Below are 24,388 nucleotides of genomic sequence, written 5' to 3'. Positions count from 1 at the left end.
AAATTTGACATTCAAACAGAGGACTCAAGATAAACTTAAAAAGGTAAACATGAAAGAGTAATCCTAAGGGACTAAATAAAGTGAAACTGTTTACACTCCTATATGGGAAGAATATGCATGTAACTACTTAGAACTTTATCATTATTAGTGCAGTTAAAAGGAGTTTACACAGACAGAGGACATGGGTGTGAGTTAATTCTTTTGGAATGATCTCCAAAAAGAGGGAGGGGGAGATAATTTGAAACTCAAGGTATTGTGGAAGTGAATCTTGTAAACTAAAAGCAAACAAACAAATTAATAAAGACAAAAAGGGACAAAAAAGAAAAATGAAGGGGTGAGAAAGAGGGAGGACCTGGGAGAAGGGGGAAGGGAGAGGTACAATGGGGAAAGTTTCTCACCTGAAAAAGGTGCACAAGCAAGAGCTTTTACAGAGGAAGGGAAAATGTAGAGGGGGGGCAGGCAATGCTTGAACCTCACTCTCATCAGAACTGGCTCGAGAGAAGTATATAACTATCCATCTAGATATGTGGGTATTATATATATATATATTATTTATATTATATATATATATATATACACACACAGACATGCAGACACAAATATGTGTATATATACACATATACTCTCTGTCTCAAAGATATACATACACATACACACACAGCACTGTGTTTAGAAATCTAACATACCCAATGGGGAAATAGAAGGGAAAGGGAATAAGAAAAGGGAGAGAATGATAAAAGGGAGGACAGATTAAGAGAGGCAGTGGTTAGAAACAAAACAGACTTTCGAGGAGGGAGAGGAGAAAAAGAGAGAGAAGGATAAACAGAAGAAAATGCAATAGAGGCAAAAAACACAGTTTTCAATGGAATATAAACAGGATGAGGTCACCTACTAAATGGAAGCAGATAGCAGAAAGGATTAGAAACCAGAATTCAACAGTACATTGCTTACAAGAGACATACTTAAAGGAGAAAGACATAGAGTTAAAATTAAGAATTGGAGCAGAATCGAATATGCTTCAGCTGAAGTAAAAAAGGCAGGGGTAGCAAACATGATCTTAGACAAAGAAAAAGCAAAAATAGATCTAATTAAAAGAGATAATCAGAGAAACTACATTTGGCTAAAAGGTACCATAGACAATGAAGTAATATCAAAATTTTATAGCAAATTTCTCTGATAAAAGTTTCTTTTCTCAAATATATAGAAATCTGAATCAAATTTATAAAAATAAGAGCTACTGACCAATTGATAAATGGTCAACAGATATGAACAGGCAATTTCCAGATAAAGAAATCAAAATTATCTATAGACTTATGAAAAATGCTCTAGATAACTAATAATTAGAGGCAAAGTAAAACATCTCTTGGGTGCCACCTATAAGAAATGACAAATGCTGGAGGGGATAAGACAAAATAGGCACACTAATATACTGATGGTGGGATTGTGAACTGGTCCAACCACTCTGGAGAACAGTCTGGAAGTGTGTCCAAAAGGCTATAAAAATGTGCGTATCCTTTGGCCCAGCAATACCGCTACTAGGTCTGCATCCCAAAAAGATCAGGGAAAAAGGAAAAGGACCTACATGTACAAAGATATTTATAGCAACTCTTTTTGTGGTGGCAAAGAATTGGAAATCGAGGAGATGCCCATCCATTGTGGAATGGCTGAACAAGTTGTGGTATGTGATTGTGATGGAGTATCTTTGGGCTACAAAAAATCACAAGGGGGTGGCTTCAGAAAAACATGGCAAGATCTATGTGAACTGATGCAAAGTGAAGTAAGAAGAATCAGGAGATCCTTGTGTACAGTAACAGCAATGCTGTTACTAGGAAAGACTTTCAATACAATAATTGGACACAATTGCAAAGGACTCATGATAAAAGAATGCTCTGCCTCTAGGGAAAAAACTGTTGAACTCTGAGTGCAAATTGAAGCATAATTTTCTCGCTTTCTTCATATTTGGGGTTTTGTGCTGATAGGGAAATACGTTTTGCATGATTTCACATGTATAATCAATATCCTATTGCTTGTATTCTCGGTGGATGGGGGACAGGCTAGGAAGGAGGGAGAGAATTTGTAATTCAAAATTTTAAAATAAAGTAATGCAAAAAAAATAAACAATTTTTTAAAAAAGAAAAGCATGTTTGATTACACAGAACAAAACCCCACCCCAATTTATCCTCCAACAAACAGTCCTGGGCATCTCTTTACCCTTGTTAGCCTGTCTGGACCCTATGATGAAGTCCAACAGCAATGAACAAGCCGTAGACTAGCCCAAGGTGTTAGCTGCCATCACGGAGAATGTCCCACATGCTGCTCTTTGTAGCTGACACTTTACTGATGGCAGCAAGCCATGACTCCTCAAGATGCCACAGAACTACCTTAACGAGGCCCATGTGCACCCCAGGGAGCTCAGGCCAAACTAGGACTCGGGTGGGCCTGACTTAGCTCAGCCTGTCATCTGTACCCATATTTCAGACCCTGCCAGTGGGCAGTGAGCTGGGCACAGAGAGGTGGGAATGAGGGGGCTGTAGAGTATAGCCAACAGATAACGAGAGGAAAAACTGCTTGACTGGCCATTTAATGAGATTGAGAAATGATAGGTAGAGACATCCTGTGTGAGGACTGACAAAACACGGAGAAAGGCAAGGTGGACCTGAGGACACAGGGGGAACTCTGAGGAGGAATTGGTCCTACGGAATGCACAGGCATCTATGGGTCTGCACCATTGGAAGGGGCGCCCCCAGACACCCACCAACATAGTCAAGCACAGAGTTTGGAAGAAAAGCCCGGAGGGTTCAGCTGGAGACGGACTTGAAGGGCTTTACTTTCCCAGTGCAAGAATTGGAAACCATGTGATATGGTGTTAAGTGGGCTGGATTTAGAGTGAGAAGCCCTGGGGTCGAATCCTGATCTTTTTTTAAAAATTCCCTGCGTGACCTTGGGTGAATCACAACTCCTTTCTGGTTTTCAGTTTCCTTATCTATAAAAAGAAGGGGTTGAACTAGAGGGCTCATCTCTTCCAGCTGCCAGTCTGGCTTTCTTCTAGAGTCAGTAGGAAGTCATTGAAAATTCTTGAGCAAGAGAATGATGTGGTCAGCCTTCTATCCCTACCTAGGTCCTCTTCAGCAGAGCCTGTAAAAGGACCAAAAGCAAAGGTTTCCTGGCGCTACCCGCCCAACCCTCCCTGGCACTCCCCACCAGCCCCTCCCAGGACCACTTGGTGACTGGCCCAGCCCTGCCTTCCTGCTCCGCCAAGAAGGGCTCCCTTCTTCCAGGACGCAGACCGAGGAAGCCACAGCTCGGGGTGGGAAGTGCTCAGGCTTCTCCCTTTGTGGCAGAGCTGACCACTCCAGCCCTTAAGTAGTCCTGAGACAGCAGGGTCAGGTGATCCTCCCTGTTCTGCGTGGCTGTACCTGACCAAGATCATGGCCGCCAGCAGCCAGGGGGAGGGGGAAAGGAATCCCAGAGCCACCAGTCCTCACCCCACCCTCCTCTGAGGTCCTGGCCCAGACACGCAGAACTTCTCTTCCCAAAGCAGTCTGGTCCCTTGGAAGGGCATGAACACGGTGCACATTCCTCTCATTGCCAAAACTGGAGAAATGCCCACTTTCTCATTTCAGGCCCCAGTCAAGAATCAAGGTGGCTCCCCATTCCACAGATGAGAAGACCAAGACCCAGAGATGGTGAATGATTGGTCCAGACGCAGGTGAGCAGTGAGTGCAGGCCATGAGGGAGCCTTGATGCTCTGACCCCAGTGCTGACTTTTTGGCATGGTTTTATTTGGATCTTTAATTTTGTCCAGACCCAACCCCGCTAGTAAGAGGTCTGGGAGCTCTGACCTGTTCTTGGCTCCAGTCGGTCCCAGCCCACCCCCCTTGGGCAGCCTGGTGAGCTCTCTGGGAATTAGGGTGGAGACGGGCAACAGATAAAAAAAGAAATAAAAATCCCATGCAAAGTAATTGCAATGGGGGAGAGATAGCACCTGCTGGAACCCCGGGGGAAGGGGAATCAGGAAAGGCTTCCCAGAGGAGGGGGCACCTCAGAAAGGCTTGGGAGGAAGCCAAGGACTCTCGGAGGCCCGGAAGGGAAGGAGCACATTCTGGACAAGGGATATGAGCCTTCACAAAGCCATGGAAGGTTATACAAAGAAAGCAGAGTCAAGTGGTCTGCCTGGGACAGAGGGAAGCCCCAAAGGGTGAGAAGGGTAGGGCGGCTGCAGAGGGAGGCTGAGGGCCAGAAGAGCCAGAAGAGTCGCTTGCCCTCGGCCCACAAACAAGAGGAGCCGCCCAGCTTCTGGAGCTGCGCTGGGCGGCCTTTGTTTATTAAAAGGCTTAAATCCGTGGGACTTAAATCCGTTTGGACTCTGCAGCTAGGGCCCCAGGCAGTTTGCTGTTGAGGGGAGAGCTGAGGCTGGATCCCAGCACTTTCAGGGATCGCTTGGTCTCTGATCTCCGCCCCCCACACCTCCTTCCTCCTTCCTGTCCCCCACAAGCCTCCCTTAAAATCACACTGGCCAGACTCCTTTAGATCCTGGGAAGGGGGAGGGATGACCAGCCCCATTGCTGGAACTCTTCTCAGAAAAAACCAGGATGGCTAGTGGGCTGGACAGCAGGGTCTCCAGCTAAAAGGCCATAGGCTCATGGCATCAGAGGCCAACCATACCGCACAAGCTCCCAGCAGCCACTGCCCACGAGCCAGGGCTGACCCCTCATCCTTGAGTGCTGTGTCCAACATCCTTTGGACTGCTCCTTGTAGATTCATCAACATTTAAAACTCAGCAGTCATGGCCAGGGAACAGTCCTGGGGACAGGACTGGGGGACTTTATGGGACTACAACTGCCTAGGAGCCCATGGCGGGCTCTATCAGCCCCACAGCAATCATGGTATCTGACAGAAGGGTGGAGACAACAGGGCCATGATCCTCTGCCTAGGAGAGGCCACCCTGGGAGCGCTGGGCTCTGGGCTCCAAACGTGCATCCCATCACAGGAGGGACGCTGACCAGCCAGGGGACATCCAAAAGATGCCAAGCCTCCTGAAAGGGCTGGAACTTGGGCAAGGCAAAGGCTGATTAGAAAGTTAAAACGACTGGGCATGCTGAACCTGGAGAAGGGTTGGGGGGCGTCCCCAGAGCTGTCTTCAAGTACTGTGGCAGGAAGGAGGATTGCCAGACCCAAGGCTGAGCTGGGCTCCCTGGGAGGAAGAGGGTGATGCATGAGCTTTCTTAAGAAGACCCCCAAAGGGCTGCAGGGCTGAGGCTGGATGTCCTTGGGAGGCTTCCCAGTTAGGTGGAGCTTGGATCAGGCGGCCTCAGGTCCATTCTGTGAGGCCTCAGCAGGTCCCGTGGGGTCTGAACATTCATGCACTGTCCAGAAGGCAGGCAGCAGGCCCCACACCCTGGACAGGCCTGTCTGGGAGCTTCTCTGGAGCCTCCTCCCCATTCCCAGAAGGTTCCAGCCTCTGGTGTGTGGGCCCCAGTCAAGAAGTCCCCCCACAGAATGAGAAGCCTGCCGAGGCTCTCAGGAGGAAGAGGCCAGAGAAGCGGCCCTCCCTGCCCTGTGATTAAACTCACTTGGAGACTGGAAGTTCCTGACAATGAAAGATCAGCTGTGTTTAACCAGCTTCCTCCAGCTCATCCTGAATCCAGCGCCAACCCACTCCGCCACTGCTCATAATGGCCGTGTGGGCAAGAATCGAGGCCTGTGGCCAGAGCCCAACACAGACCTGGCACCCAGTAGGAGCCTAATAGTGCTTAATAGATGTTTGGTGCATTGAGCTGACTGGGGCTACAACAGTTGGGTGGAGGGGGCGATGATGGCAGGAGAATCCCTCTGCCACGTACAGTGCCATGTGCCAGCCCCACCAGTGAGGCCACCATCCCTACAGGGGCCAATGTGTGTCTAACAGGCCATTTGGCCCAGTGGGTAGAGAGTCAGAAGCCCTGGGTGTAATCCCATCTCTGACACCTACTGTCTGTGTGACCCCGGCCATGTCTTGTTACTTCAAAGTGTCCCCTCAGCACCCAGGCCATTCTCATACACAAAGCTGAATGCCAGGGGTCAGTCTTCATGGGGCAAGGAAGCTTTCTATCCGATCTCCTCATGCCAATGAAAACACTTGCCTGGTCCACACATACACACACACACACACACACACACACACACACACACACACACAATCAGAGACAGAGATCTCTGAGAGAGACAAAGACAGAAAGAGGCACCAAGAATGAGAGACAGAGAGACACCGTTTTGCCTCTTCAGAGATAAGAACCCCTTGGGGACCTGAGACAGTCCCAACCTAAGGTAACCCCAACGTTCATCGTGTCAGCATGCCCCACAGTCCAAGCCAGAGAGGACATCTTCAATAAACAGTCCGCTCTTTGGCCCAGGAGAGGCCCTAGCACCATGCCCAAAGTACTGTCCCAACATTTAGGGTTTAAAGCTGAGGACATGATTCCAAACTGGTGGGTGGAGAGCAGAGGGGAAAAGGGCAGTGCCAGGGCTATGAACCAGGAGCTCACCAGCCCTGAAGTTGGACACCTCCCTACAGCAAAGGCACCAGATGTCTGTGGAACATCTCCTCTGGCAAGGTCCAGGGGATGGTGCAAGTACTCATGGTGCATGTGGGCCCTGCCTAGAGCAGAGCAGGGGACTGCCTCCCTTGGGCCAGGAGGTGACTGGCCTAGGCAGGAAGGACACAAGGAAACAGCCCTCAGGGAGCTTACATTCTGTGTGGGAGTGTGGGGTGGGGAGGGATGCCCTCTGCACACAGATCAGTAAAGATAAGGTGATAGAAGAAGGGTAAGAACAGGAACACCTGGGGGGTGGGCAGGAGGAGTGTCCTGGGACCAGGAAGGGAACCAGGGATTCTGAGAGGGTGAGGGAGGAGGGGGAGCATCCCAGCCCATGCCAAAGGGAGGAGAGTCTGATAGGGGCACAGGTAGGGCAAGTGGGGTCCCTCCAAGCCAGATTCTTTGCAAGGCCATTAAGAAAAGCAGTCTCTGGGAGCCAAGAGGCAACAATCCAGTGTACTTGGGCCCCCTCCAACCCCACCACATTCAGGGTCCTGGGTGCCATATCTGGGGAAGGCTATCGCTAAGCTGGCCATCAGTGGGGTGGCCAGCAGGACGGAGTGTGTGGGTGAGGGGCCTGGGCAAGAGAAGGTGTGTGGAGGAAGGCACATGGCTCTCCTCCCGAGCCCCGAGCAAGTTCTGCTGAGCCCCAGGGGGATAAGGACCACCAGAGGGGCTGGTTCAGGCCTGAAGGAGAGCAGGCAGAAGGGCCTGACAATGCCAGCTGTTCCGTGGTAGAAGGGGCTGCTCGCAAAGGTTGTGGGCGCCCCTTCTCTGGCTCTCTTTGGGGACGGGGTGGATGAACCCCTGTCCAGGAGGCCCAGACATCTGTCTTCACTCTGGAATGTTGGGGCTCTGATTTCCTGAGGAGCTGAGAAAGACCTGGTGGGTGTTTGGGTCCCTAATTAGTGATCACTAATCTCCAGCCTCTCCAGCCTTAGCCCCCCCCCCACCTTTACCTGTCTATTATACTCCATGCTGCCGCTCCACTTCCCTCCCCTTCTGGCCCCTCCTTCCAATTCTGCTGCCACAGAACAGACTTGAAGCCAAGATCCTCCTGGGAAAGTGACCTGGAGGGAAAGCCCCTCTCTGCTTCACTCCCCACAGTTACGGCCCAGCTCTAAGGTCCCCAGTGATGGCAGCATCTCAGAATGGGGAAGCTGTAAGAGACCCCAGCAGCTCTCTGGTCTAGGCTGGACCCCAGAGATGCCCATCACACCCCTGACAAGTGGGCCTCTGGACCCTGCTTGGAGACTTGCACCACACGAGGCAGCTCTCGTTGCTAAGAGGGTCCTCCTGCCTCAGTCTTCCCCCCATCATTCCCGCTTCAGTGTCCAGCGGGAGCTTGGTATGGTTTCAACTCCATCACACCATGCCCAGGGACCTGCAGCTCCCCCTTTGTGCAATGTCCTTGCTCCTTGAGGGCAGGGACTACCTTTTGTGTCTTTTTGTATCTGCTTAGCACCGGGGCCTGGCAGGCAACAGCTGCTTAATAAGCGTTTAGTAACCGGAGACTGACTCTGCCTTTGGGGGCCAAACAATCAAACCTAGCCCCTCCTCCACATTTCCACATCCTCGAAGTCCCTCACTCAATGAGCTTTCTAAGCCACGAAGCCAAAGCCTTTCCCTTCCTGGCGGCTCTTCCCTGACCACTCCAAACCATCAATTCCCTTCTTAAACGGTGCCACCCAGAACTAAACGGACCTTCCTGATGAGGTCGGACGAGAGCAGGGTGCAGTGGGGCGTCCCTTCCCTCTTCCTGCCTCTCCTCTCCATGCAGCCTGTCCATGTGAAGGTTTGGTTAAAGGAGGCAAACAGGCTCGGTGATATGTTTATATCATTTATTCCCTTAAAGCTAGCCAAGGCCCAAGGGGCCGGGGCCTATGTTCTGACTGCCTGATACAAGACGGACAAAGCTTTTGTTTTAGGACAGCCCCAGAATGTTCAGATCCCTCAGACTTTTAGAAAGGAAGCTTCTCAGTTGAATAAGTTGTGAATACAAATTGACAAGATGATTGACAAAGTGGTGTCAGTGGGAACCCAGGATCCCTGAGCCTCCCCACACAGCACACGCCTCTAGGAAAGGGTAGTCCCACTATCCAACCTTCTCGCTGCTGGAAGTTGCTGACACAGGAAAGGGCATTTTTATAGCAGAGCCAAGCAGTGTGATTGATCAGTTCAGGCTTTGGCCCTTATTGGGGTTCCAGTGTTGTCAAGCCCAAGTGTGAACGAATGTTTTTGACTGCTACATCACACTGCTGGTTCATTCTGAGCTTATAGTCCACTAAGACCCCCAGATCCTCTTTTTAGAACACCAGTCAACTAATGACCACTCCCCTAATCCTTTAGTTATTAAGCTTTTTGTATACAAGTCCTTCCTGAAGCTCTTCTAATGTGATGAATTTCAGCAGTCTAGCTTCCCGAGGGACTTGCCCAGGTGGTGTTCCAGAATGGGCCCATTCCCACAGAGTGGGTTCACTCTGGTTCTAATTTTGAAATCGACCTTTGGTTTGGTTTCCATGGCTCTTTGGTCTCTGCAGGACACCCAAGCCCATGTGTTTTCTGCAGGTAAATATGAATCTTTCCCTAGTTTCCCAGCTCAGGAAATGGCTGGGGCAAGCAGCTGGGAATATGGAATCCAGCAGTATCAGCGGATCGGGCCTGCTTCAGGGATGAGAGAAGCAGTAATGGCTCTGGGCTCAAGAGTGATCTCTGAGGCTGGGCTGGACCCAGGAACATCCTGCTTTGCAAGGACAGTGTCTAATTTTAGGTACTTGAGGCAGGTGGGCAGGTGGGACCATGCCCTGGGTAACAGCTGCCATGTTGGGGCTTTCATCAGCCGCATGCACGCTCTCAGGCAGTCTGCCCTATGGAGCAGTTCCTCTACTGCTTGGGCCCCGGGTGACTCCCTCCAGTCCTGGACAGAATTCTCCAGGCCCTTCCCCTGCCCACCACTGGCACAGCTATGGGGCTAGGCTGTGTTCCAAAGAGGAGTGAGATCCTTCACTGCCCCTTCCCTGGGCTGTGCCCAAGCCCAGAGTCCCGGGGACCCCAGGAGGAAGAACCACTCTGATCCCGCCTCTCTGATCAGCTTCATCCTTGAGATGCTCTTCTGCTCAATTCCAGGAGTCAGCTGATCAATCGATAAGCATTTATATTAAGTGCCCACTGTTTGCTAGGCCCTGTGCTAAGTGCTAGAGAAAGCAACAAAATGCTGCCCTGCCCCCAGGAAACTCCTCATCTAATGGGGAGAGTACAAACAGCTGTGGCCAGAGCCAGCCCTGTGCAGGAGAAAGAGGAGATAAGGGACTAAGGGACGGGGAAAGCCAGGGAATGAATGAAAGCTGGGACTTAGAGGAAGCCAGGGAGGTGAGTAGTGGGAGCAGAGGGGGGACAGCCAGAGGGAAGGCCCAGAGCCCAGAGATGGTGGAGAAAAGCACCTTCCTCCAGCACCTCTCCTTCCAATGGGGGAAACCACAAGGACCCGCCTAACGCTACGGCACTGCATCAGGGGGCCGATGCCAGGCAGTGAGAAAGTCATAGATGTAAATAATGGACGGGAAGCGACAGCATGGTGCAGCGGGTGGAGCCTGGGGCTTGGAGTCAGGAAGACAAGTTCAAATCCCGCCTCAGACACTTACTGGCTCTGAGACCTTGCTTGGGCAAGTCACTTAAGCTTCTCTGGGACTCAGTGTCCTCTATAAAACGAGGGGGTTGGGACCTGATGGTCTCAAAAGTCTCTTCCAACTTTACAGCTATGACCCCGCGATGAATTCAGTCTTCAGTGTTCTGGAAGCAGGAAATACCCAATCGTCAACATTTTCACCAACATATTTTTATCTAAGTCAATAGACTGTGTGTGTTTCAGTCATTTTCAGTCCTGTCTGACTCTTCATGACCCTACTGGTGGTTTTCTTGGCAGAGATACTGAAGGGGTTTGCCATTTCCTTCTCCAGCTCATTTTACAAATGAGGAAACTGAGGCAAACTGGGTGAAGTGACTTACCCAGGGTCACACAGCGAGTGTCTAAGGCCAGATTTGAACTCAGGAAGATGAGTCTTCCTGACTTCAGGCCCAGCAGTTTATCCACTGTACCACCTACGCCCTTTGCCACTGCGTCACATGACTAAATGTCCTTTCTTTCTCCGGGCTATGAGCACATGGCAACCATTTGGTCTAATACAGTGATGTTCAATGGGTTACCAAGAAGTGAGAGAGGCAATGGGAAGGAAGCAGTGGTCTCTTCTGCCCTCTGCTGCCCCTCCCTCTGTAGGGCGCCCTCTTCCCACCTCCTGCATGAAGGTGCTCCTTTGGGCAAGGCTCATCCGTCTCTCTGCAGCCTTTCCCTCCACGATCTCCACTGGCCCCTGTGTAGGGCCAGCTCTCCATACCAGATGCCCAGCCCCAATCCCTTTCCAGAATTCCAACCTCCCATTTCCAAGGGGGGGTGTCACACCCGAGCCTCCAACTCAACATGCTCCAAGCCAACCCCCAATCTGCCCCCTGCTCCCCCAGCCTATCCTGCCGGTCACCCACGCTCCAGGCTCCTGAGTCACCTCAGAGAGATGGCAGGTGTGGAAGAGAAAGGCCTCAAGTCCAGGCTGAACCCCATCACCTCTATCCCTCTGCATGGCCTCCCCAGCTCTCTCCGTCTCCATGGCCATGGCTACCTCCACAATTCAGATTATTACCTCTCTCCTGCGCTGATGGCAATAGCCCCTAATTAGGCTACCAGCCTCCAGGCCTTCTGCAATCCCTCCTAAACTCTGCCAGAGTAATCAGCCTAATGCAAAACTCCAGTCCCATCCCTCCCTGTGCCAGAGCTCTGCCAGGCTCCCAAACAGCATCTCAATGTACCAGCTTGGCATTTGGAGGGCCTCTGTGACCCCGTACAGACTGTCCGGAGGGCTCCTTCCTCCCTCGCTTTCCCCTCTCTCCCTTCCCAGGTCTGGGCCATTCCAGAACCCATCTAGGATAGCAGGGGGCATCTGCCACCCCCATTCTTGCATTCCTTCCTCACTGCCTCCCCCAGCAGCATCTACACAGGAAAGCCCAGGGACTGGAGGGCCTTCTGCCACTGGGTGCACCCTCTCCACTTTCTGCTTGACTCTTCATTCATATTGGTTAACCCGGAATCTCTAACGTTCTTCCTTCCAGTGAGAGGGAGAGTCATCAGGCCACTGGATTCTAAGGACCACTGCCTCCTGGGGCCTTAAGCCCCCCTATGTTCCCCAACCTCTCTGCCCTGAAGCTCCCCAGCCCTGGTCTGGTCTATGTTTGTATGACCTAGGGAGCCCTCGGCCTTGCCATCTACCCCGAGGCCACCCTCTTAGGGCTCCAGGGCCTAAACATCCACACTGCAGTGGAAGGTTCTTTTCCTTCTTTCTTTTTCCTTCCTACTCTTGGAGAGTGAGGTCCTGTAGGACAGGGACTTTCTGTCTTTTTCTATTCGCGTGCCCAGCTCCTAGGCCAGTCCATAGCATACAATAAGTGATGAATGAATGCTTTTTCATTCCAGTGTTGCCTTTTGGAAACCTTATCTTCCATTCCCCAATCACTCACTCCTCCATACCCCTTCCATCTCCCCCTTAAGAAGGTGGCCGTCTTCTCTTTTTGAGGTCCATCTGCCCTGTCCTGTGGCATGACCTCCCTCCCCACTGGACCATGAGCTCCTGCCTGATCCCTTTCTGCCCCCTCTCCCAAAGCTGGCCCTGCCCTTGCTTGCTGTGGGTACTTGGGAGAGGCCAGGAGGGAGGGGAGCCCAATGCCTCACTTCTTTCTTAGAACCTAGAGCTGGTGCCGCAGACTACGCTGTCCCTTTATATTACAAAGTCAGGTGACCCCCGGCTGGCTCCAGAAGGGGCACTGGCAATGGGAAGCCTCTCCCCCAGTCTCCTGCTAGGCTCACAAACCACCTGACATACAATCTGCCATCCATCGAGCCAGCCTCACTTGCGAGCCCCTGCTGGGACTCAATCTTGCTAACTCAAACAGGCAATGCCAATGGGCTGATGGGAGCAGCCTGAGAGGGAGGAGAGGCTGATCCAAAGAGAAAGAGGTGGACATGGTCAGGGGGCTGAGGAGGACCAGGCCAGAGGGCCCTCTCCCAGGGCTGCTTCAGTATCTCCTTCCCAAAAAGACCTGCTGGGGTTGGTGGCTGCCCCTGCATTCTGTCTCTCTCAACCAGGAACAAGAAGGCAAGTTCTCCTCTGTCCAAGCAGGTATCTGCACCAAGAATGTGTCCATGCACACACAGGCATGGAGGTGTGTGTCCACATAGACCTATAATGGACTCTACTATAGAGAGGATCTCTTACATCGTGTAGAAGAGAAATAGATGACAGGTGCATGTCTAGGACTTTTATATTTAATTGCACATTAACAGATTACTAGAGGCTTCATGCTGTGGTTTTGGCCTAAGCTGTGGTTTCATCAGTGTGGAAAATACTTCAACATCTCACAGAGGTGCTGGTGTAGCCTGGGAGGTTAAGTGACTTGCCCAGGGCCACCTCACCAAAGGGGACAGAGGCCGGATCTGAGGGCAGATCACCCTTACCTCAGTGCTGCCCTCAAGCCAGTCCACAGAGCCATTGCACCATTCTGTGTCTCTCTTCTATATGCACGCAAAGATGAGATATACATGCATGTGTATGATATGCAATGTATACATACACAAACATACTTACATGCCTACATGTGTCATATGTAGGCATTCTCTGCCCCAGGGGCTCACAGTTTACCGGAGGAGACAACATGCAGACAGCCATGCACATACATGATGCGTACAGGAAGATCCGAGGGGATCCTTGGAGGGAAAGGGCCCCTGGTGTATAGGTCCACGTGTCTGCATATGTGTGCGTGCACACACAGGCACGTGGCCATGTACACACATAGGACAGTTCCACAAACATGACCTGCACTGCCTCTATAAAACGGTCTCTGCCACATTCACACACATACGTGGCTTCTATAAAGAGACACTCTACACATGTAGCCTCCATGTGATATACCAGGATATCATGGACTATGCTGTGAGGCACCATCATACACGTGTGCACACACACAGGCACGACAACACAGACACACGCTGCAGCTGCGCGATTCTCTTTGTCAGGCAGTCACGGAGTCCAGACAGCCTGCACTCACCCGGTCCCAGCATGCTTTACATCTGGTGCATTTGACCAAGCTGTACCTCAGGAGTATCTCACCCATAAAGTAATCAAGGAATCATGAAGACATCAGAGCTGGAAGGGAATCCAGTGCCCACTATTCCAACCCACCTCTGTCCAAAAGTCCTGCAGGGAAACCTATCCAATGAAGGCTCATCCAGCTTGAAGGCCTCCTGTGAGGAGAAAGCCTCTCCCTCCCATCAGTGCAGCTCTCATGATGAAAAGGTGCAGGGGTCGGTCAGTTGGTTTTCCAGCCATCAAGCCCCCACTGGCCTCTGAAACTTCCATCCACAGTTTCTACTTCTTCTGTCTGGGACCAAGCAAAGCTAGACTAACTTCTCTTTTATACAACTGTCCTTCCCTTGGAGACTGGCGATAAGCTCCCTGAAGTCCCCCTCCCCTCCTTGAGCTGATCCTCTTATGACCTACGCTCACCAACCTGGTTTCCACACAAGCCCTTCATCTACTGAGCATCCAGAATGAATACAGCCCTCCTGGTGCGGCCTGAAGGCGGAAGATAGTGGGACTGCCACTTATTTATTAAGGCTCCAACCTGCCTTCAATGCCATCCTGACATTTCCTGGTACATCATCATCAGTGATCTGAGTGTTACGGTGGACCACAGGAGACACTGTTTACATGAAGTGCTTTGTTTCCCCACCCAGGAATGCCCTGTATCAAGGGGGTGCAGCCTCACACCCTCAAGTCTGATAGAAATGTCTGCTCTTACTGTTTATTGTTCCTTGCTTCTTTGGGTGGACTGGATGACTGCTGAGCTCCCGTCTAACTCCAATGCAATGATTCTCTTCTTTCTCCTTGAACAGCAGCAGCTTTCTCGCTTACCATGGACAGCTGGGTGCCCAGAAGCCCCAGGTCTGTAAGGCCAGAGAAGGGGGTCTCCATGACTTTAGGGCTTCCTGTTATGGAGTGGCAGCATGGACCTCACCAAGTCTCGCTCTATTTGTATGGAAGGCTTCCTTTCAGCTGCCCTTTCCCCACCCCGCCCCAGGAATGAATACTACTTTTATAGACCTGAATGAAATGGACTGTGCTCCGAAGGGAAGCCTGCTACATGGCATGAAGCAGAGACCAAGTGAAAACAAAACAAAACAAAAAGGAACAGAAATATAAAAAAGCTTTCTAGCAGATTCAGTAACTAAAATACTTCTTCCCTTCAAGGATATTTATTTTTTCCACCTTGAGCCCCAAGAAGTATGGCCTGGAGAGATCCCATAGCAAGGTCTACCCTCCCCAGCCATTCACCCCCATCATCTTCCACAATGTCAGCTATAAGACCATAGATCTTAGAGACAACTCAAATGTTTCCCCAGTTACCCAATGACTCCTGTTCAGCAAAGTTTGGTCTTACTAGCTTCAAAGCAGGCCAACCTTGTGGGAGGGCTCATCCTTCAACTGTGATGAGGCAGCTGCTGCCCCATCCAAATTGCTCAAGGAAAGGAAAGCCCGCTCATCGTCCAAGATTTCCATGGTCTTGGATACCACCATGCTCCCTACTTCTCATAGGTCCCAACTTTAAGAAAAATGTGAGAACACATATAAGCCAATAGCATGACCTCCAAGCCAGCTTAAAGATAGTCAGCACAGTCCCTAACTGCTTGGAGGGGTTACCATGTAGGAGCCAAGATTCAGATGACCTCCAGGTCATGGATGCTATTCTCTAAAACTATCCCATTAAAAATACAGTGTGGCCAATTATTACTGTCAGTGATTCACAGCACCAAGAAACTCTTAATCACGGGTCACTGCCAGAAACATCTGCTCCTTCTTGTCAGGCTTACTCAAAATCCTTCCCGTCTGAAGAGAGTGAGGAGCAAGCCTACTTCCCCCAGGCCCCACCACGAAATTCCTGACTTCATTTATCACTTCTTCCATGAAGTCCCTGAGTCCGCCGGGAAAGCACAGATCACCAAGAATGTTGGCTTTATCGCTGCTCTGGAAATCAGTACCTTTTGGTGACAAAATACAGAAAGGGGGGCTAGAAAAAGCTGTCTGGTCCCAGCTTGTGCCTGACACAATCCCACCGTTTTGGACGCCATTTCTAAGCTTTCCTCTCCATCACTGATCCAACAAGCAAGGGTGCTACTACCACACAAATCTGTATCATTCAAAGAAGCCCCTGGAGGGAAGAAGGGAAGCAAAGAAGGAAGGAAGGAGGCCATCTTTTTCTCTGTCTAGTGACTGGATGTGGAGTAAAAGCTTCCTTGTTCTGCCTTCCACTGACCGAGAAGCATCTTTCCACTTGGATGAGAAAAGAGTGGCCCCAGTACACTTGTTAGGAGAGTAACAGGAAACCAAAGCTGCTCTCCACAAGCACCCCCATAGGCCCTTCCCCCTCAGTGAAGGCCCCTAAAACTTTATACCAATTCAGTCTCCTGTGAGACTCACTGGCTCTTTTGTTTTCTCCTGGATTGATTTAACCTGCACGAGCCTCAAAGGGAAGGCTGGTGGGCTGACTTTTGTTTTGGTTTGGTTTGGGGTTTTTTGCTTTTTTCCATTCCTTTGACAACTCTGATTTTGGTTTCTAAAGGCATCGGTGCTTTGAAGGATTCTCAATAGGCCGGGCCTTTAGTCCCCCAATTCTGGCTTTGGAGAAGGAAAGGAAGTCTGGAGCATCTCTCTCCCTCTGCACCCTAGAGGCGCATCCTTTCCTTCCCTAGTTGGAAAACGTTAAGGTGGAGCCCCCTCCTGCCTGCCTGACTTCTGAGCCCAGCATGGGAGTCACTTCTGTTTATGGGGCATCCTCAGGGCGGGCGGGGTGGAGCCCTGGTCAGATGGGAAAGACCGAGCACAGCAAGGGCCGGGCAGGCACATCGTCCCCTCCCCCACCTGCCGACAGGCCTCCTTGGCACCTCAAAGACTCCAGAGCTGACCCACCCCCAACCCCCCACCCCTGCCAGTCCCAATCCCATTAATGGCCCTGTTTACCTGGCTTTAGACACTGAGCGTCTGAGCTCTCCCAAGGGAACCCAGAAGCCAGCACCTTCCTGAAGGCAAAACCAGCCCTGCCTTTAGAAAGAGGCCCGTGTGTTTTTAGACAGGAATCCCGTGCCCCCACGCATGGGCTCAGCTCCCTCCCCTGGCAGAGCCCCTGGCCATCCGGCCTAGCCTTGCCTCAGCAAAACCCAGAGCCCTGACTCGAGCAGCCTCAGTGGCCGCCTGGAAACCAGTCACCAATGCGCCCACGACGGGAGGCGCCAGGCGCCGGCTGCTGAGCGGGAGGGGACTGGAGAACTAGGGGACAAAGTTTCTCCGCACTGCTCGGGCTTAGCCTTGCGACCAGGGGCCTTCTTTATGAGATCAGTCTCGGCTGCCCTCTCCTCGGAACTCCCCAGCGCTGAGAACGAGGCCACCAGAAGCCCAGATCGTGTAAAAGCCAGGGGGCTGAGAAAGAGGGGGAAAGGGAGGGGGCCCCCGAAGTTCACCGTCCTGGGACCTGGCAGTGTGGAAAGCGTCTGCTCCATGGTCACCCCATTTCGCTCCCGTGGGTAACCCCCCCAGATCCCCATACACACACACACACACACACACACACACACACACACACACACACACACCCCTCTTCTCGGCCCAGAGGCCCGGCCAAGTGGCCCTGGGAGAAGCCAGGAGGCACTCACCTGTCCCAGGAAGGAGGGCACAGCCTGTTGGCCCAGGGCAGGGCGCTCAGAGGCCGGTCGTCTGGCCGTCGGTGTGCGCAGGCAGGGGCTGGTCCAGGTCGGACGGGGGTTACCTGGGAGGGACGGAGGGAGGGGAAAGGGTGACGAGGGGAAAACAGGAGAGAATGCGAGGGGGCGGAGGGGAAGCCCTAGTCTCTGGATCCTGCTCCCGCACCCGTGCCCTCCTGGGAGTAGGGCAGACCAGAGAGGGCGGGAGGCAGCCAGGAAGGCAGCGGGCTCACATTGAGGGCGGCGGCGGCAGCGGCGGCGGCCCAGCCCAGACACCGAGGCGGGCTCGGCCCCCTCCAGCTCGTTGAGCCAATCCCAGACCCCGAGAGCGCACAGCCTCCGCTGGGCAGGAGGAAAGTGAGGAGCTGGGCCAGGCGGCTGCCTCCATTGGCCAAGCGCGGCGCAGCGGCAGCCAATCAGGGCCCTGACGGAGCCGCCCTGATGCGAAGCCCAGCTGCATCCCTGCATCCCAGCATCCCAGGAGCGTCCCAGCGTCCCGGCGTCCCAACGTGCCCGCGTGCCCGCGTCCTAGCATCCCGGGAAGCGGCCCAGTAGCGGCCCGAGAACTCTAGCCCGCCGCCCGGCCTCCGCCTGTATGGCTGGCGGAGAATCAGCCCCAGGCCGGGCAGCGCAGGGTTCGGGCTTGGGGGGTGTGGCTTTGGGAGTGGGGGTGGGGAGAAGGAAAGGGACTGGCGTTTGGGGAGGTGGCCTCTTCTACGCAATAGAAATAAACTGCAGTAGCAGCCCAGCCTGCACCTGTAACTTGAGTACTTTTCATTGCCACGGGGGAGGGCGTGTGACAGATTCAGCTGTGATCTAACTAGCTCTGTGTCTTCCCCCATGCTCCCCTCCTGCCATGGGCCAGAGGGGCCGCTAAATGCCCCCGACAGGGAGGGCGAGTGACTGCCAGGGTGCCTCAGGGGCTGGCACCGCTCCCTCGGACCCTCCATCCCCCAGGCCCCCCTTTTTGCCCGGGGCCAGCCCAGCTCTTCACTGTTCCTCACACTGCACGGCTAGGGCCCCGAAGAGCCCCTGACGATGCTTCCGTGTACTCTTTGGCCATCGCTAGCTCCCACTTTGTGTGAGGCTGTCGTGGCAGCGGAATCTGAAGAATCGCCCCAAAGCCCCCGACCGTCCGGAGAAGAGCTTGGAGGCCAGTCCTGCACACACTTCCTTTGCCTGCCCCTTGGCCTTCTTGCACCTTCTGGGCCTTCTGTTACCCTATTACTAAGGTTAGCGTCGCAATGAAAATCCCCATTTCTCAGCATTTCATCTATATAGCAGGGGTCTGGAAATTTACAAGTCCCTGTGCGCGCAAAGCCCGCTTGTGAGCAGGGCCGCAAGAAAGCCTTTAACCAAAGAGCCCACAGCCAGAGGAGCCTGCCAGTGCTCTGGCCAAAGGGAGGGGAGGAGGAGCGTCCTCCTCAGAGTGGCCGCCACCATCCTCGGCCTTTGACCAACATGGGGCCTTTTCTAATGCAAACATTTGTGAGAAAGAAGATGGGAGGGCGGGATCTCCGATTTTACTGGAGCAGGAAACTGTGAGAGGCCCCTCTTTTGTCAGGGCAGGTCTCCAGCTTCTCTGCAAGTTAGTCTTCGAGAACTTCCCAAGAACACTTCGACGTCAGTGCTCAGGAGCTAGTACCGAGTCTGAAGCAGAACTTGAACCCAGGTCTCCCAGGCTCCAGGATTGTATACTAGGCCACACTGACAGAGGAGGAAAAGGAGCCAGTTTTCTCAGCAAAGTTAAGTTTCTCAGGAGAGTATTACCTCTAATGAATAGGGTGTTTTTTTTTTTCTGCCATGCTTATGTAACTGGGTCAGGAACTGCAATCCAGACGATCCTTGGTGGTGCAATGGACATGGAAGGTCTCACTTTTGCTTTGAGCCAGAGCAGGCCAGATGGATCTCTCTCTGAGTCTCTCTGTCTCTGTGTCTCTCTCTGTCTCTGTGTCACTGTCTCTGTCTGTCTGTCTGTCTGTCTCTCTCTCACATACACACACACACACTGGTGTGGAGGTGAGGATGGCACTCTCCCCCATCAACTCCCAGATTTACAGATTACTCCCATTGTAAATTAACTTGAAAACTGGGCCAAGAGGAATGGTGAGCTTCTCCAGAGAACAGTTTTTTCCTAAATTGTAATTTACTAAAAATTCACTGAACATTATAAAGTAAGAAGACAGTCCTGCTTACAGTTGAGGCAGCATGGTGCAGGGTTGAGAATCCATACTGGCCGTCAGTTTGAGCCCTACCTCAGTTTCCTTCTTTGTAAAATGAGAGGCCTGAACTAAAATGCTCCTAAGCCCCTGCAGCTCCCCATCGCTGTTCTGTTACCTTCATGAAAGGCAAACAAAATGAAAATGTGGCTACTGAGGGATGTGGCAATGAGATGAGCAATTCGCCTTTAAAACAAGATTCTTGCTTTTGGTATTTGCAAAAATGTTGGGGGGAGGAAGCTCAGCATCTTAGATTTTCATATCACTTGGCTGATACATACAGGCACACACGTGCAACACGAGCACATGCAGAGATGAACATATGTAGCACACACCCCCTAAATGTGCACTCTCACACAGCACACGCATGCACACAGATACATGCAGGCACACACACTGACAAAGTTGGCCTTTCCCAAAATACTTGCAATGGTCTTCTCCCAACCTTTGGCTCATGATGTCAAGGGCCACCGTTCCTGCACCTGACAAATGCAGCCCTTCTCTTTCTGATTGCTGTAAGAGGAAGGAGGAAGGCTGTCAGGGAAGTGTCCAGAATCACATAGAGAAAAGCAAGGTTTTTCTTATAAGGTCAAATGAAGAGGAAGGTACCTTAACCTCAAAGATGTGAAATGATGCTAAGGAAAGCCCCAGTCTCCACCACTGGTAGTTATTTCAACAAGAATAAAGAGAATCAAAGAATTAGAGATTTGTTTTCTTTTGGGGGGGAGGGCAATTGGGGTTAAGTGACTTGCCCAAGGTCACACAGCTAGTTTTTGTGTTAAGTGTCTGAGGCTGGATTTGAACTCAGGTCCTCCTGACTCCAGGGCCGGTGCTCTACCACCTAGCCACCCCAGAATAAGAGATTTGGAAGGGATGTCAACAACCCCTAAGCCAGGAGTTCTTAACCTTTGTATGTCATGGCCTCCATTGGCAGCAATCTGGGGAAGCCTCTGGACTCCTCAGGTTAAAGGTTAAATAGCTTACAGGTTAATAGGTTAAAAGCACAAAAATATTATGCATAGAATTACAAAGAAAACCAATTATATTGGAATACAATTATCACAATATTCCTTTAAAAAAACAAATCCTCAGGCCCCAAGTTAACCATTACTCTAATCTGACCCGAAGACTCCGAACTATATTGGCTTTGCTTTTGGAACCTGGGGACAATGAATTCTAAATACAGAGGGGCAGAGTGCTTGCTATACAGAAATGTCTTGCCGTGCTGCCTCCCCCAATTCCAGACATTGTCCTCAGTCAGAGTCCCCTTTGAAGGTTAAGACACCATTTCCAGCATGTTACCTGGAATGGTGGCACAATGATGGGATCCCATTAGCCAAGCAGGGCCCTGAGGGGGAATGGGAGTCAGAAAGCCAGAGTGCTGTCCCCACCACAGCTACAACCTCCTTAGGGGACTTGGAACAAGTCTTTCTTCTTTTGGATGGAGGGCTTTTTCCACTTGTAAAATAAAGACATCAGGGACAATGATCTTTAAAATCCCTTCCAGCTCTCAGGTTTTGGCTTTCCAAAGTCTAACCATGAGGGAAAGGGGCAGTCTCTGATTTCACTGTGATAGAGACCTCCAAGATGCTGAAAACTCTTCTCCAGGGCATATAGCCACCTTCTCTGAAATACATCCTTATAGAGAGTGCCTGCAGCATTAAAATCCTTAGTGACTTGTCCACTGTCACAAAACCAATGTAGGTCAGAAGCAGACTTGAACTCAGGTCTTCCTGGCTTTGAGCCCAGCTCTCTGTGCACTCTATCACACTACTTCTCTTTTGAAGGAGAGAAGATGAAAAGGTCAAGTACATGGGAATACTTGTTTCCAAAGCAGACAGGCCCTGAGTAGGGGGCTGATGATGGGAGATACCTGGGTGGCCTATAAAAGTAAGAGTGAAGACAGTCATTACCAGAAAGCTAGGGAGGGTGCCCCAAATGAAAGAGGGTGTTCAGCAGAAAGGTGGTGGACATTGGGGTGGGGCATCACTCACGACAAACTACTTCATTTGAAATCCATGGCTGGCCATACCTCTCTACTTCCTATTCCACGGACATGGTAAAAGAACATTGATGGTGTTGGTCATTTTCTCTGCTGCAGAATCACCATGGACCAATCCCAGAACCCAAGAACCACATTGTTAGGAGCATACTCAGTAGGACCCAGGGCAACCCTGTCAAGATTTTAGGAGCTCAAAATTTCCAGAGCTAAGGCCCAGCACTTGGCATAACAACTTTGCTCCTCACCCTCTGGATAATCTCACACTCTGGGGAAAATCACATAATTATTTTATTGCTTTGACCAGCACCACATAAGCTTAGACAAGTACCCATGCTCTGGTCATGAAGTCCTGCCATGAATCAAACTTGTCCATCTCGCTGTTGCTGTTACCCCTCATTGTCAGGGCCTGTAATGGAAATGCAAATTTGGAAGATCTTCCCTGCCCCTAGGCTAAAGTGCACCTGAAGCCTTGGGTGGGAGGCTTGTTTTTCAGTAAATACTTCTTGATTGGCCAGTGAGTCAATAAGGTTGTTACATTTTCTGAGCCAGGAGAAGGCTATATAAGCCCTGATGTGTAGCTTTGTTTTGGGACTCACTTTGAGAAGTGTTCTGTGATTTGATCTGAATTCTGGGAAGCCGTTGTTGAGAGTCCCCCGGCTTTGAAAAACCCAGATGTGGAAACCCAGATGTTGACTGGGTATGGATGTAATGGTTGGACGGTTTGGAAATCTGTCTACTTGATCTGTTTCTGTCTTGATAATTCTGCCTGTATGCTTTGAAGTTCGGGGTGCTGACCTTTTTCCCCTGAACAAGGTAAATGATATATGTCTGACTGATTAAAGTAAGCTTGTTAACCCATTTTGAGTTGCTTTCCTTTAACAAAGCAGATCCAAGAACCTGTGTGAGCAGCAAACCCTGAGGACGTGCTTGGGGTGCTTGCTGCTACAGGGCCACAGCTCACTGCATAGCCACAAATATAAGGATTTTGATCTGCCTACACTAAAGTGGAGGTGGGGCCCCAGCACATGTGTCTAAGTCCCCTTCTTGCTTGCAAGCCATTTCCCTCGCTTTGAAATTAAACCTCAGTTTGATTCCTGACCCTCCTGTTTCTAATCTGCTCCAGCTCCCGCCACCCACATGTTAGAGGCTGGATCAGTCCAGGTAACAACCCATACCTCTTTAAGAGCATCCTCACCAAGGGGCCATCTGGCCTCTGCTTGGAGACCTCCAGTGAGGAGTCTACTCCCTCATGAGGCAGCCCAGGCCATGCCAGGATAACTCTCCTTGTTGGAAAGGCTAAGTTTATAATGCCCACCCAGTGCTCTTGGTTCGTCCATCTGGGGCCAAGCAGAATAAAACTAATCCTGTTTCCACACAAGTCTTCCAATCCTTGAAGACGTCCATCTTCTTCCTCTCCCCCACCATCATCCCAAGTCTTCTCCAGGATTAACAGCCTCAGGTCCTCCCTATACAATGTTTCACCATCATAGACTGTACCTGAATATTAGTGGGACTGATATTTGAATTCCCTTTCTGTTTTTTTCACATTTAATTGCTAGTGTTTTGTTTTTACATTACAAGCATTTACAGATTACCCCATTCTAGAAGAGTTGTAACAGGATGAAACAAATAAAACTAAAAATGTAGTGACTTCATTTGAGAGTGAGCACAGTGCTCCACATCTATAGCACTCTACCTCTATATTGATTTTTAAAAATAATTAGCAGAGGGGCGGCTAAGTGGTGCAGTGAATGCTGGCCCTGGAGTCAGGAGGACCTGGGTTCAGATCCGGCCTCAGACAATTAACACACACACGCCAAAAAAAAAAAAACTAGCCATGTGACCTTGGGCAAGTCACTTAACCTCAGTTGCCCTCCAAAAAAAACTTAATTAGCAGAAATTTCTTTTATCTCCCTTCACCCTCAGTGGAAAAAGAGAAAATAAAAGTACATTTCTTGTAACAAATATACACAGCAAACCAAAATAAGTTTCCTCACTGTGTACAAGTACACACACATATGTACATGTGCATGTTGTCATTGTTGCTTACTCATACCCAACTTTTCATGTCCCCATTTGGGGTTTTGTTGGCAAAGATGCTGGAGTTATTTGTCATTTCCTTCCCCAGTTCATTTAATAGATGAGGAAATTGAGGCAAACAGGGTCATGTGACTTACCCAGGGTCACACAGCTAAGAAGTGTCAGAGTCCAGATTTGAACTCAGATCTTCCTGACTCCAGACCCAGCATTCTATCCACTGTCACCTATCTGCACCATTTATATATCGATACATGTGCATGTACACACATATGTGTATGTATGTTTGTCTATATCCATATACATGTATATAGATATGCAGATACAGATGTTCTTTGTCCTTCATTTCAGAGATGACCATTGACAACATGAGGTAATAGGCTGATTCAAACACATGAATTGTATTTCAGTGCGGCAGAGTTGTACTCTCTCAGAATCATTACAGATGAGCGGCAAGCCCCAAATTAGAATGACTGGTGATGGCCCAGGAGGTGGTGGTGGACTTTGTCATCTTCCAAGTCTGATCAAATTCTAAGCACTCCACAGCACCTGCTTCAGTCACCGTCAGGGTCATTAAAACAAACCCATGGCTTTGAAGCTTATTGGTTACCCTCAACCTGGTTTAGCCTGTATGCCAACATGGTTTTAGCAGGGCATAGGTGCTGTGTGTGCTGCAGTTTCTTGGAGCGACAAGTAAGAGTTG

The 24,388-nt window shown here is 50.8% G+C and overlaps 1 protein-coding gene across 1 annotated transcript in view; it reads right to left on the bottom strand.

Annotated features, from left to right (window-relative positions):
• The window catches only part of PCBP3 (poly(rC) binding protein 3), a 368,694-nt gene extending 351,013 nt beyond the window's left edge, over window positions 1-17,681 (bottom strand). Inside the window, exon 1 of the mRNA XM_069100309.1 lies at window positions 17,380-17,681. The gene's annotated coding sequence lies outside the window, so the exon portion shown is untranslated. The remainder of the gene's footprint in view (window positions 1-17,379) is intronic.
• Window positions 17,682-24,388: the final 6,707 nt, after the last annotated feature.

Source organism: Petaurus breviceps, unplaced genomic scaffold (assembly GCF_028583685.1).
Source record: "Petaurus breviceps papuanus isolate PSGF00001 unplaced genomic scaffold, PetGlider_PUasm1.0 387, whole genome shotgun sequence".
NCBI lineage: Eukaryota > Metazoa > Chordata > Mammalia > Diprotodontia > Petauridae > Petaurus > Petaurus breviceps.
This window is presented reverse-complemented; position numbering and strand designations above follow the sequence as displayed.